This window comes from Narcine bancroftii, chromosome 6, assembly GCF_036971445.1.
Source record: "Narcine bancroftii isolate sNarBan1 chromosome 6, sNarBan1.hap1, whole genome shotgun sequence".
NCBI classification, from domain to species: Eukaryota; Metazoa; Chordata; class Chondrichthyes; order Torpediniformes; family Narcinidae; genus Narcine; species Narcine bancroftii.
Genome location: NC_091474.1, coordinates 183,355,468 through 183,367,715, shown reverse-complemented (window position 1 = coordinate 183,367,715; position 12,248 = coordinate 183,355,468). Strand labels below are relative to the sequence as shown.

General features: G+C 40.2%; 1 protein-coding gene and 1 long non-coding RNA gene across 2 annotated transcripts in view; one reads left to right on the top strand and one right to left on the bottom strand.

Moving 5' to 3' along the window:
• Positions 1–2,824: 2,824 nt before the first annotated feature.
• LOC138737684 (uncharacterized) lies at positions 2,825–9,040 on the bottom strand. Its single transcript, XR_011341146.1, has 3 exons — positions 8,948–9,040; positions 7,008–7,205; positions 2,825–3,031 (listed from the first exon to the last, which is right to left on the bottom strand). It is a non-coding gene; the product is annotated as an uncharacterized lncRNA (long non-coding RNA).
• A 157-nt stretch (positions 9,041–9,197) lies between these two features.
• trdn (triadin) overlaps positions 9,198–12,248 on the top strand; it is a 512,395-nt gene continuing 509,344 nt past the window's right edge. The window contains exon 1 of the mRNA XM_069886892.1: positions 9,198–9,235. The gene's annotated coding sequence lies outside the window, so the exon portion shown is untranslated. The remainder of the gene's footprint in view (positions 9,236–12,248) is intronic.

Sequence of the window (12,248 nt, the reverse complement as noted above, 5' to 3'; positions counted from 1 at the left end):
TCTTCTATCATTACGAGCAACACCTTTAAGTGCTGACATGAAGTCCCCGGCAGAACTTCTAAATGGCAGGAGATACAAAACAAATCTGCTAAGCAAAATACACCCTCCAGAAGACCAGGAGAAAACCAGAAGAAGACTAGCTGACACACAAGAAGAAGGACGCCAACATTATAACAAATATGCACAAACTTTGCCAAAAACTCTTCAAAGGGCAGCATATGCATATTCAAGACCCAATGTTGAAAACATGGACCCCAGCAAAGGTCATCAGAGAAGATGAGACACCAAGATTGTACATTGTCGAGACCAGCTCTGGCAATCTGCTGAGGAGGAACAGATTTCACATCCGGCTGACGCAAGGTGTGATGAAGCAGAAAGCTTTAATATCTGCAAAGCCTGCAACACCAATATCAAGTGAAGAAGCCACAACCACTAATACCGAAACATTAACAAAGCAGTTGTCAGGTGAAGCACAACAAGCTACATCACCTACATGTGTATCAGCAACTCAGAGCCCAAAGGTCACAGCCAAATCCACAAGATTCAAATAACAGAAGAGACTTTTTAAGAACTATTTAAAAGTAGTTGTGTAAATAAATTAGTATAGAAGTTCAGTTACTTAAGTTGCACTGGAAAGAAAATGATAAAGAACACTAATTTTTTCTTTATCTTGAGAAGGAGGGATGTTATATAGTCATAATAATGTAAACTACTTTGTAACCACATAAGAATACACCCTTCTTGCTGTAGTAACTGTAGTGCGATACTGTGGGGTATATGTATAGGTGTGTGTGAACAGTTTCCTGAGATGGTGGAAGACATCAGTAAGTAAAAGTCTCTTCTGTTATTTGAATCTTGCATCTCTAAGTTATTTAAGAAGCCTCCCAAGTAATACAGACATAAACTATGATATAGCTGGTCAGCACACTTTGCGCTACACATCTGTAGAAGTTTACCTTTGTTTTGAATATCATACTGAACCTCCACAAACTCCTGAGGAAGTAGAACAACTGATGTGCTTTTTTCACTACATCATTAATATGTTGGGACCAGGAAAGATCCTTCAAGATCACTCAAAAATTTTTAAATTTGCTCACCTTCTCCACCTCTGGTTGCCCAATGATCACTGGATTGTTCACCACTAGTTTTTTGCTTCCTGAAGTCTACAAACTTTTCCTTGGTTTTGGTGACATGGTGTGAGAGCTTTTTGTTAGTACACCATTCAGTAATTTTTAATCTCTCTCCTGTAAGCTGACTCATCACTCCTTTTTCTACAGCCCACTACTGTGGTATCATCAGCACATTTGTAAATGGTGTTATTGTAATGTGCCATGTGTAAAGTGAGTAGAACAGGGGGATGCTCCAGTACTGATGGAGATTGTGGAGGAGATGTTCTTAACAATCCTCACTGATTGTGCTCTTCAGGTGAGGATATCTAGGATCCAGTGGAGTATTGAATTCCAGGTCTTGGAGTTCGCTGATCAGTTTTGAGGGAATGCTGGTGTTGAATGTTGAACTGTAGTCAATAAAGATCATCCTGATGTTTACTGGAAAGAACAAATACACCACAACCAGGAGTGAAGTAATGATTGGTTCAATTGGTAAAAGGTAAGAAATAATAGATATGGAAGTGGACAAGAATCTTTAAGGACTAGGGAAGTGTAGATCAAGAAGGAGTAGTTTTCGACTGCAACAAAAAAACATGGGGAAGGAAACTGGAATGCCAGCAAGGAAGACTTTTTTTCGTGGAATTTTGGTTCAAAACTGTGTCTTTTACATGAACTGTGATAAGCTGTAAACAAGATACCAAGTGTAAAATCTTAGCATTTCAGATTCTCTCTCTATATAAATTGATTGTTCAGTAATACAGACATATTTCATTGGGTGAAATTACAGAATTAACTCTTAAGCAAAGATAAAATCCCAACTTTTCACTGAGATGATCGCTTCTGATGGACGATTGCCCTGCAATTGGTGTAGTCCAGCAGGGAAGTGCAAACTTCCACAGATTTTCCAGAACTTGGCATCAGACGCAAGCCAGCTGATTTTGTGCTAATGTAAACTGGCACAGGTCTAAAGAACCTATTGATTTCAGTTGACCAGGAAGATGAACAATTCTTCTAATAGTTTTTGAATGACAATAAATGTCAAGGCCATTTACAGCCAATCAATCATCTAAACAGATGGTAAACCTGGGGATAGACTAAACCAATTCTGGATCAGAGTTTACCACTTACAATTGAAAACACTGTGTTGTGCCCTGAGGTGTACCAATTAACTAATTCAGCATCCATTATCCTGACTGGGAAATGCTCAGTATGACATCTCACAAAATATTAGAAATTCTCTTCGCATATTTTGAAAGCCACCTTTTGGCAAAGGGTGACATCAATGATAAAATTAACTACCATCTTCAACGTGCCAGCACCATTTTTGATCACTTAAGATAAAGGGTATTTGAAGATCACCAAACTCCTGATCCAGTGCTCTCTTTTTATCTGCATTTAATTAATTGTTATTTGATAATGAGTGTTGCTTTAGAGTAAAGCTGTGTTATATTTCTTTCGTGCGCATATACTTTAAAAACATTGTACAGCATCTTTGGTAGGTTGGTACAAGTCAGTATAGTTAGTTGAATGCTTCAATAAAGGATGTTTAGTTAGAAACTCCATCCACAGATGAGGTTTAATAAACAACAATATTGATAAGACTATAGACACTACATTATGATATCAGTTGATCAGCCTATATCAGAACTAGGAAACCAATGTCAGTTTCTTCTCCCAGGACAACACCACCACAATGAGGCCCCAATTAAACCTAGTTTAAATTAGTTTAAACTTCATTTAATTTCGGCCAGGCCACATCTTTCACATGAACTGCATTACACTCTACAGTAGCATACAGACATTCAACAAAGGTGAAGTCAAAAATCACATCATCTCACAAAGTATCCTTTTGTCATCTCTTTTGGACTCTCCTCCTCCATCTGTGAAAGGATCTTTGGTTCTTGTGTTGACCACTGCAGAATCTACAAAATCAAGTGAAAATTAATGACAATAAATGACAGAAGTGAGGGGATCCCCAGGAGGATAAAAAAAATAACCTTGCATCTTTCAAATGTTTATATACTCAGAAAAGTATGTTTAATAAAGCTATATAATTGGTCTGTCATCGCTTCAACCAGAAATGTGTTTCTCATACTGCTAAAATGTCTTTGATGAATTAACTCCTCCTATAAGCTTTGCGTCATCAACTTGAGGATGTCATATACTTGTAATGTCATAAAAAGATGTCATTCAACCCATAATCCACGATGGCTCCTTAGGAAGCGATGTCAACTGTTGAGTTTCTCCAGCACACTTATGCCTTAAAATATTGAGAAACTGCTGATATATGAACAATACGGGCAGCAGATAACATTCAACTTCAACATGAGTTTTATTGTTTTCAAGGGATGATCCAGTGTTTCTTGAAATTATTACTCTATTTTAATCATCATGTTAATTCCCCTTGTGTTCAAGACGTTATCACACTATCTTGATACTTTGCGAATCAGCGTTCACTGAGGCCAAATTAGTGAATTTATTTTCCCATTGCAGAGCTTCTGTTGATCCACTGACATCATGGCAGAATTATAGATCTTTTAACAACCAATATATAGTGCCTCTAGCCAGTTCTTGCCCACTAAAATCAGCCATCTTGTGTAATTGGGCACACTCTCACGAACGTCCTCACTTATACAAAATGATGTGTAATTACACACCCAGAACCTACAGTATTTCTGAAATCCCTGTGAGATATTACTGGAAATTTTTAATGGGGTTGTAGTAAATAACTGCACCAACATGTTGGACCTGATCCATCAATGACCTGTGTCAATCGCCAACTTTAGAAAATAGTCCTTTATTTTAACAGGGATCTTGCAATTACTTGCTTATAGACTTGTAAATAGGCTATGTATAACTCTGTAAATGTATATTAATTTCTGAGACTGGTGAGTTTGCTTGCAATATTCCAGCTGTAGAGTGCCCCTTTGTGGCAGCTTTCACCATGGCAGCACTGGCTTTTTCAACCCTGTGTGACCCAAGGATATTCTGTCACCCGATAGAATGCTGAAGACAAAGAAGGAGCCCACCATTGTTTCTCACTATTACATGATGACATCCACATTGCAGCACGTGTTTCTAAACATGATTTTCATGATACAGGCAAGCCCACCTGTCCCACATGAACATTAAGCCACCATATCAAACTGCTCCAAATGAATGTTGTCATCAACCACCACACCAATCAATTCTGCAGCATTTTGGGGTGGCACAGTTGAAGTAGTGATTAGTGCAATACCTTTACAGCACCACCGATGGGTTTGAATCCCATGCTGTCTGTAAGGAGTTTGTATATTTTCCCCAAGTCTGTGTGGGTTTTCCCTAGGGGCTCCAGTTTCCTCTCACTGTTCTAATTTTTTTTTACAGGATGTAGGTTAATTAGGTGCAAACTGGGCAAAAAGCATAGGCTTGTGGCCGAAATGGCCTGTTACTGTGCTGTGTGTCTAAATATTTTTAAATTTAAAAAAAAATTAAATTTAACTTAACAGGTTTTCAAATTGCACCTCTTCCCCAGTGTCCTTTAAGTTATTATGTGACTGCCAATCACTTCTTCTGGTTTCTGGCTGTACATTCCTATTATGCTTCACATGAATATATTTTTGAAGTACTGAATTAAAATTAGTTCAAAATTTTGACAATATCCTTTCATGGCACTCATAAGCCCTTCATCAGAACTAAAAAGCAAGTAGGTTATAAAGTGACAGGGAAGAAGGGAGTGCAGGATGTCTAATTGCCCAGTAGTACTCACATCTACTGTAATGAAATGCTTTATGAGATTGGTCATGTCCAGAATTAGCTCACATCTAAGACCTGGACTCACTGCAATTAACCTATTGCTACAAGGGTTTCACAGCAGATGCAATCTCACTGGCTCTTCACTCAGCCCTGGATCACCTGGAAATAGCAATACATACATCAGGCTGCTTTTCATCAATTACAGCTCAGCTTTCAACACCATCATTCCCTCAGTGCTGGTCAGCGAGCTTCAAAACTTGTACCTCCCTCTGCAACTGGATCCTTGACTTCCACATCTGAAGACCACAGTCAGCGCGAATATGTGACGTCTCCTCCTCTCAAGGATGTGTGCTTAGCCCATTGCTCTATTGCATTTTTTTTTAATTTAAAATGTATGTTCATATATATTAAGGGCAACACTGAGGTGCAGCAGTTTGCGTTGCTGCCTCACAGCTTCAGATATCTGGTTTTGATTCTACTTGTGGTAGGAGCAGTTCCATGTGATTGACCACTGTTAATTACACCTGATAAAGGTGGTTGGTGAGAATAAAGAGGAGTTGATGGGCACCTAAGAAAGAATAGGTTAAAGGAAAATAGGTAGGGGGATGGGATTGATGGGATTTCTCTGAGAGCAATATTGACTGAATAAGTTCTTTCTATATCAGAAGGAAATATGAGAAATCTCCTCAACTTCTTTGCTTTATTTCCTCTGGATCCATTGAGATCACATTTTAAATAACTAAGCTGACAGTAATCCCTTTTCTAATGTTTTCTTTATGAAAATCTTGTAGCCTATATTTTTCTGGCACAAGCCTCACACTTACTTGTACTTGGAGTGGAAAGCTATTTGAATAGCACAGTTTTACCCACTGATAGAATGAGAAAGAAGGAAATGTCTACATTGAATTATCTCATTAAAGAAACCTTTTACAATACATTGGAATGTTCTTAGTATAAAAAAAAGAAAATGCTGAAAAACTTCAGCAGGTCAGGTAGCATGTCAAAAACATATTGTTAGAAATAGAAAAAAATGTTTTAAATTGCAGAAAGTGGTAGTAGGATATTCTTTAGCAATTCTAACCAAGGGTCTTTCCTCCCATCGAGTCCTGCCTAATCTTCTCCCATTCTCTGTCACTGAAAATTAACTTGTTTTCTGTCTTTCCCAGTTCTGACAAACGGACTCCAGCCTAAAATCTCAATTTCTCTTTGAACTCTGCTTGTAAAGATGTTGCTCAACTATTGAGTGTTTCTAGTTTTTTTTATTTCTGAGGTCCAGCAACTTTTTTAAAAATTATTTTCAGATTATTCTTCATACTTGATAAAGATACCACTAAATCTCCATTCTCCCATTCAACAGCACATCTCAAACTTATAAATTGGTGTGACAAGTTTCAATTTTTATCCATTACTTGTTGATTTTAAATTTAACTTGAATGTATAATGAAGGATTTAAAGAAAATGAATCTTGTGTATTCCTCTAAGCACAACCGTATGAATGGGCAGCCTCATTGTTCCATTAGGTTTTCTGTCTGTATGTACTAATTAACTTAATGCCAAAATTGTTTCTCATAACGAGTAATGCGATCTTAATGTCATATGTAGAAATGCAATACACAGATGCACCAATATTCCTATTTGCTGCAGTCAAAAAGCTATGTAAAATATACCAACTACCATAGTATACATCAAATTACTAAAAAATTCCAAGAAAGAAAAAGAGATGATAAATCTTCACAGTTGCAGTTAATGCAAGAAACAAGATATTTTAATAGTGCAAACAGATTTTTGGTGGTTGTAGACTAATTCATGGTTAAGGTTGGGCTAGTATTGGAGGTTTAAGAGCCTGATAGCTATTGGATAAAAACTTTTATTGAACCATAGAACACACAGCACAGAAAACATGACAGTCGGCCCTTCTAGTCTGCCAAAAACATCATACCGCTAATCCCACTGACCTGTTCCATTCTATAACCCTCCAGACCTCTCCTATCCATGTGTCTATACAGTTTATTTTTAAAAGTCTTTATATGGCAACTTGTTCCACACTCCCACACCTCTCTGAATGAAAACGTTCCCCCTAAACATTTCCCCTTTCATCCTAGTTGCATGTCCTTTTGTATTTATCTCTGCTAATCTAAGTGGAAAGGGCCTACTTGTACTTACTTTAGGTTCCGGACATAGATGTGTACTTTCTGCCTGAAGGTAGCAGTGAGAAGAGGTTGTAGTCAGGATGATGGAGACCGTTTATGATGTTGACTGTCTTCTGAGGCAGTGTCTCACATAGATGTCTTCAATGGATGGGAGGTCAGCCCCCATAGGAAACTTGGCTAGGTATGTCTCTCTCTGTAACCTTCTGCATTCCTAGGCATTTGAAATATAGCTAGTTCATATACATCCATAGTACATGTAGAAGTTTTATAGTCTATTCAACTACATTCAGAATCTCCTCATTGGTATGCCTTCTTCTTAGTTGTTTTGATCTGCTAGCTCCAGGGAAGGTGCTCTATTGTGTGAACTCATTAGTGCCTGAATTTGCATCTTGCACTTCAACTTTAGTTGGAATTGGTTTTCTTTCATACTGAGACAATTAAGGACATAAAATTTAAACTTTTGTTCTTTGTTTGTTGCTTTTGCTTTTTGTTACTCAAAACTATACAGTTGGCAAACATGGAGAAAAGGATTTGAAATGTTATGTTTTTAAACAGTGATAATGACAGTTTCATTTATCTTTGTATGAATAAGTAAAATGCAGTAGCAAGAAATTAGCAATCAGATTTAGCATCAATGACATTGAGTATATATTGTGAGGAACACATTAAAATGATTTACATTTCTTCTATTTATTTTTATTTCTCATTGACTGTCTATGAAGCTTTGTGGTACATGATCACACAGTGGCTTTTAGACTGAATCACAGTGAAGATTACTCAACAAAATCTGTTTACTCTGCATTATCATAGTTGGTTATGGGATCTAGGTAGCTCTGAAAAGCAATATATCTGAATTAGTACAAGGTACTCTTCAGCTTCACAACATAATGGGAGCATTATGTACAAAGAAATCTGTTTTACCAACTGTACTCATCCTAATTGCACATATATAGCCAAGTGCCTTTGCCATGAATACATGATGAATTCCAGTTTGTGCTTTGTTATAATATTGGTATTGATTATATTTAGTAAATATATTCTTCCCATTTTATTTGTTTGCTTGTCTGGCTATATAAGTAATGCCTAGAGGAAGGTACTGAAAAGATAAATGCAATGGCCTCTTTCTTGGTTGTAATAAAATACATATATAAAAGTAGCTCTAAAATAATTCACTGCACAGCAAGTATATGACACAATGGGTTATAAATTTAATTTAAATTTTATTTACAACACGGTAGAAGGCAATTCCAACTATTTAAACCCATGCTGCACAATTACAACCAATTAAGCCCCATATGTTTTGGAGGGGGGGAGGAGGAAACTGAAACATCCAGTTAAAACCCATGCTGACACAGGAGAATGTTCAAGCTTCTTATAGACAGCCACTGGATTCTAACCGGTGCTCTAATCCCACCCTGGCAATGAATACCTGTTCAATGGATAGGTATCTTGACATGGATAAAAATACTTGGGTCAGAGAAAGATAATTAACTTAAAGTAGGAAATCATTTGTACTAAGTCGCATACATCTTAAATAGGTCCCATTATAATGGAATAACGAATTGCTTTTCAGATATCAGTGGCTCCACCAATACTTATGCCACTTCTCAATGTACCCAGTGTTCGTTATTGCATGCTGAATAACTAGACAAGTTGTCAGAAACAAACAACTTTACTGTACATAATCAAAGAGAGAGGGAGAGAGAACCCACAGCATGGTGTCTTCTTCCTGCTAGTACTCTATTCAACTAATGTGCCCTCATTGAACTTGCGCATGTGCAGTGTGCTGTTGCAAGTACAGTGGCTGCAATGCGATTGCAGTGGGTGCAGAGCAGCCGATGGCAGCGGGTGTCCACGTCCCCTTTCTTGAACAACCCTCCACATACCACAGTTTGCGCCAATTTTAACATTTTAAACATTGCATGGGTAACATTCAAATATCATACAGCTAACCCTGATCGGTCCTGCTATTTCAGGTTGGGTTTACAGATGCGTCCAGCGCGTGTTCTGTAACAGCCCTCTGTGGAGGTGGAGGCTTGGGGTGCCTCATTCTGAGGGTGTGTATTGTTCATTCTCTCAGGGGTACTGTCCATTGTCTCATTAGCGGTTGCTAGGGGACCCCCGTCAATCTTAGGCTCACATTCCAAGTCCAGGATTACAGTCACATCTGGGTTTGTTTGAGAGATGGGGGTGGCTCCCTTACTGGGAGGATGTGCCATCTGTTTCTTCTGAACGCACCAGGTAAGACCTAGGTTGCTGGCAGCTCTTTTCGACTATGCCCATGCGGTCATAGCCCTGTGGAGTCTGCATTCTTGTCCTGCCCTTCTACCAATGGCTCGAGTGGTTGGTTTGTTCTGTCATAACATTTCTTTTGCGCCAGCCTTCTGTTCTGCATCTGGATCTTGACTTGCGGGTTTCTTGATTGAGGCTCTGGAAGCTTTTTTGCCACCAGTAGCGTCTTCCTGGTCTGTTTTGACATTAACCATTGTGCCACCAAGCCCAATGAGGTGTCACAAGGGACATTCCTCAGGTTGAGGAACATGTCTGTCTTTTCCCTGTGAGACTTTTCCATGAGCTCTTTTGTGTTTCTTACAGCTCACTCAGCCAACCCCTTTGACTGTGGCTGCTGGTGACATTGGCTGCCATTGTCTCTTAGCAGAGTGTGAGGAGCCCCATGAACCGAGAAGTGTTGTTTCAGCTTGGTTATGACCACATAGCAGATTGTGTTGCGCAGCAGATCCATCTCGAACCATACTGAGTACGAGTCAATTAGTACTAAGTATTGTTGTTTCTGCCATTCAAAAAAAGTCTGTTGCCACAGACAACCAGGGTAAGTCTGATATGGGGTGGAGCTGCAGTGGCTCTTTCTGCCGGTATGGCTTGGTGCTGCTGCACACTGAGCAGGCCTGTACCCCTTGGACTATGTTTTCTGTCATGCCTGTCCAGAAAACAGTGTCCCTACATTTTGTCGTCTCTGCATCCGGGTGCCCTCTGTGCAAGATTTCGACATATGTTTTCTGCAGTGAATTCGGGATTACCAGCCTTTGGCCCTTCAACACAACCCCTTTTTCAATGAGTAGCTTGTCGATGAAAGGCAAGTAGGGTTGTACTACTGGTGGCAGACTGCGCTGCTTGTTTGGCCAGCCACCCTTAATAAAAGTGCCTAGGGTGTTTAAAGTATTGTCTTCTGCCATTTGTTTTCTTAGTTCCTCTAGCCGGGCTGAGGATATGTTGATGATGGACATAACATCAGAACTGTCTTCTTCGACCTGCTGGACCGTGCATTTTCTCGGGGCAAACGATAGCAGATTGGTTCAGTGCATCTCATTACCGTACTTGTGCACTAGAGTGATGTTGTATTTCTAGAGTCTGAGCATCATTCGCTGTAGTTTCACTGGTGCTGTGTGTTTTGGTTTGTTCTGTATTGTCACTAGGGGTAGATGGTCGTTTCAATGATAATCGGCCTACCATAGACATAATCATTGAACTTGGAGCAGGCAAAAACAACTGCTAATAGTTCTTTTCCAATTTGTGCATACCTTGTTTCCATGTCAGTGAGTGACCTTGAAGAATATGCCACCGGTTTTCCATCTTGCAGGCATGCTGCCCCTCGGCCTTATTGTGAAGCGTCACAGGTCAGTATCACCAGTCTTTGTAAGTCGTAGTAGGAGAGGTCTGGTGGGCACAACATGTATCTTTTTAAAGCATTCTGCTGCTGTTCGTGCCATATGTACTCTGCATCTCTGTGCATCAGCTACCTCAGTGGGGCTGTCAGCACGCTCGAGTTGGGGATAAATTTTCCTAGGTAGTTTACCATGCCAAGGAATGTTTGCAGGGCTGCCATGTCCTTTGGCACCAGCTTTTCACTAATGGCCCTTGTTTTGAAGAGGTCCACCTTCAGGCCTTTGGTGGTGAACACGTGACTTACGTAATTGATTTGGTTTAGGCAGAACCTGCACTTCTGGTGTGGAACCTCAAGTTTATCTTCTGTGCTTTGATGAGCACCTTCTTTAAGTTTTCATGATGTTCCTCTTGAGTCTTGCTGCCTGCCAGTATATCATCGACTATGATGGCACAGGAAAAATTTGCTCCATGGATCTTTGGAATACTTCACTGGCTGAAATGATTCCAAATTGCATCCACAAGAACCTGTGCTGATCAAATGCAATGCTGAATGTGGTCAGTAGTGCCGAGTTATAGTCAAGTGAGACATGCCAGAACAAGTTTTTCGCATCTAGAATCGAGAATACCATTGTGCAGCATCTTCTTCTACGCTGCGCATGGGATATGGTCTCTTCAGGGCTGCATTGCAGTCTCGTGGGTTTAAGGAGATTTGGATCTCCTGTCTGTCTTTCTTCTTGGTGGCCACCATGGAGGACATTCATTCGGTCGGTACCAAAACCGGAGAGATAATGCCAAAGTCCTGCATTTTGTCCAGCTTGGCCCTGACCTTGTCCTTCATCGCCACCAGTATGAGGTGCGCAGGATTAACCACGGGTTTTACCTCCTGGTCAAGCCGCATGGAGCATGTCACCGGCAGCATCCCCAGCTCGTCTGTGAAAAGCTCGCCGCTTTTGCAAAAAAATATTCTTTGTGATAGGTCTTCTTCAGAGGGGTTCGATGGTTACCTCTCTACTGAATGAAATGAGTCCCATTTCCATGTATATACTCAGCCCTAGCAGAGGGATGACATCCTCGTGGACCACAAAGACCATTAATATGTGTAACCATCCCTGTACATAACACTGTAGCCATCGGTTTGGATTCTGTTGCTTCTGTATGCTACCAGATCGTTATGTGCTGACACATGGTTTAACCTGTTCTGCTTTTTTCAACTGGTTGAATATCTTTAGTTACATGATGTTGCACTTTGCTCCTGTGTCGACCTTCATCTCCACTGCCTTACCATTGACTTTCATGGATATGAATGCCTTGTTGTTTCCTCTGATCCAAGTTTCTGCTGGGTTTCCTGCTATCCGCAGGGTCAGCCCATCAACTTAGTTCTCATCATCATCAGCTCCAACTGGTTGATCATCCTTCTGGGTCTGGTCCATGTGTTGGTTTGATGCCGATATCTGCAGCATCTGCTGAAATGGTTCCATTTCCTGCAGGTTCTGCACTGCTGTCCAAACGCTGGGCGTATTCTCTTCTTGGCATGTGATCACCTTTGCAGTTGGCGCACCCTGCACTCGACGTGGGTGTTGAGTGGCCTGGCAAGCTTTTCCTCCTGGCCTCCAGCCACTGTCTGTTCACC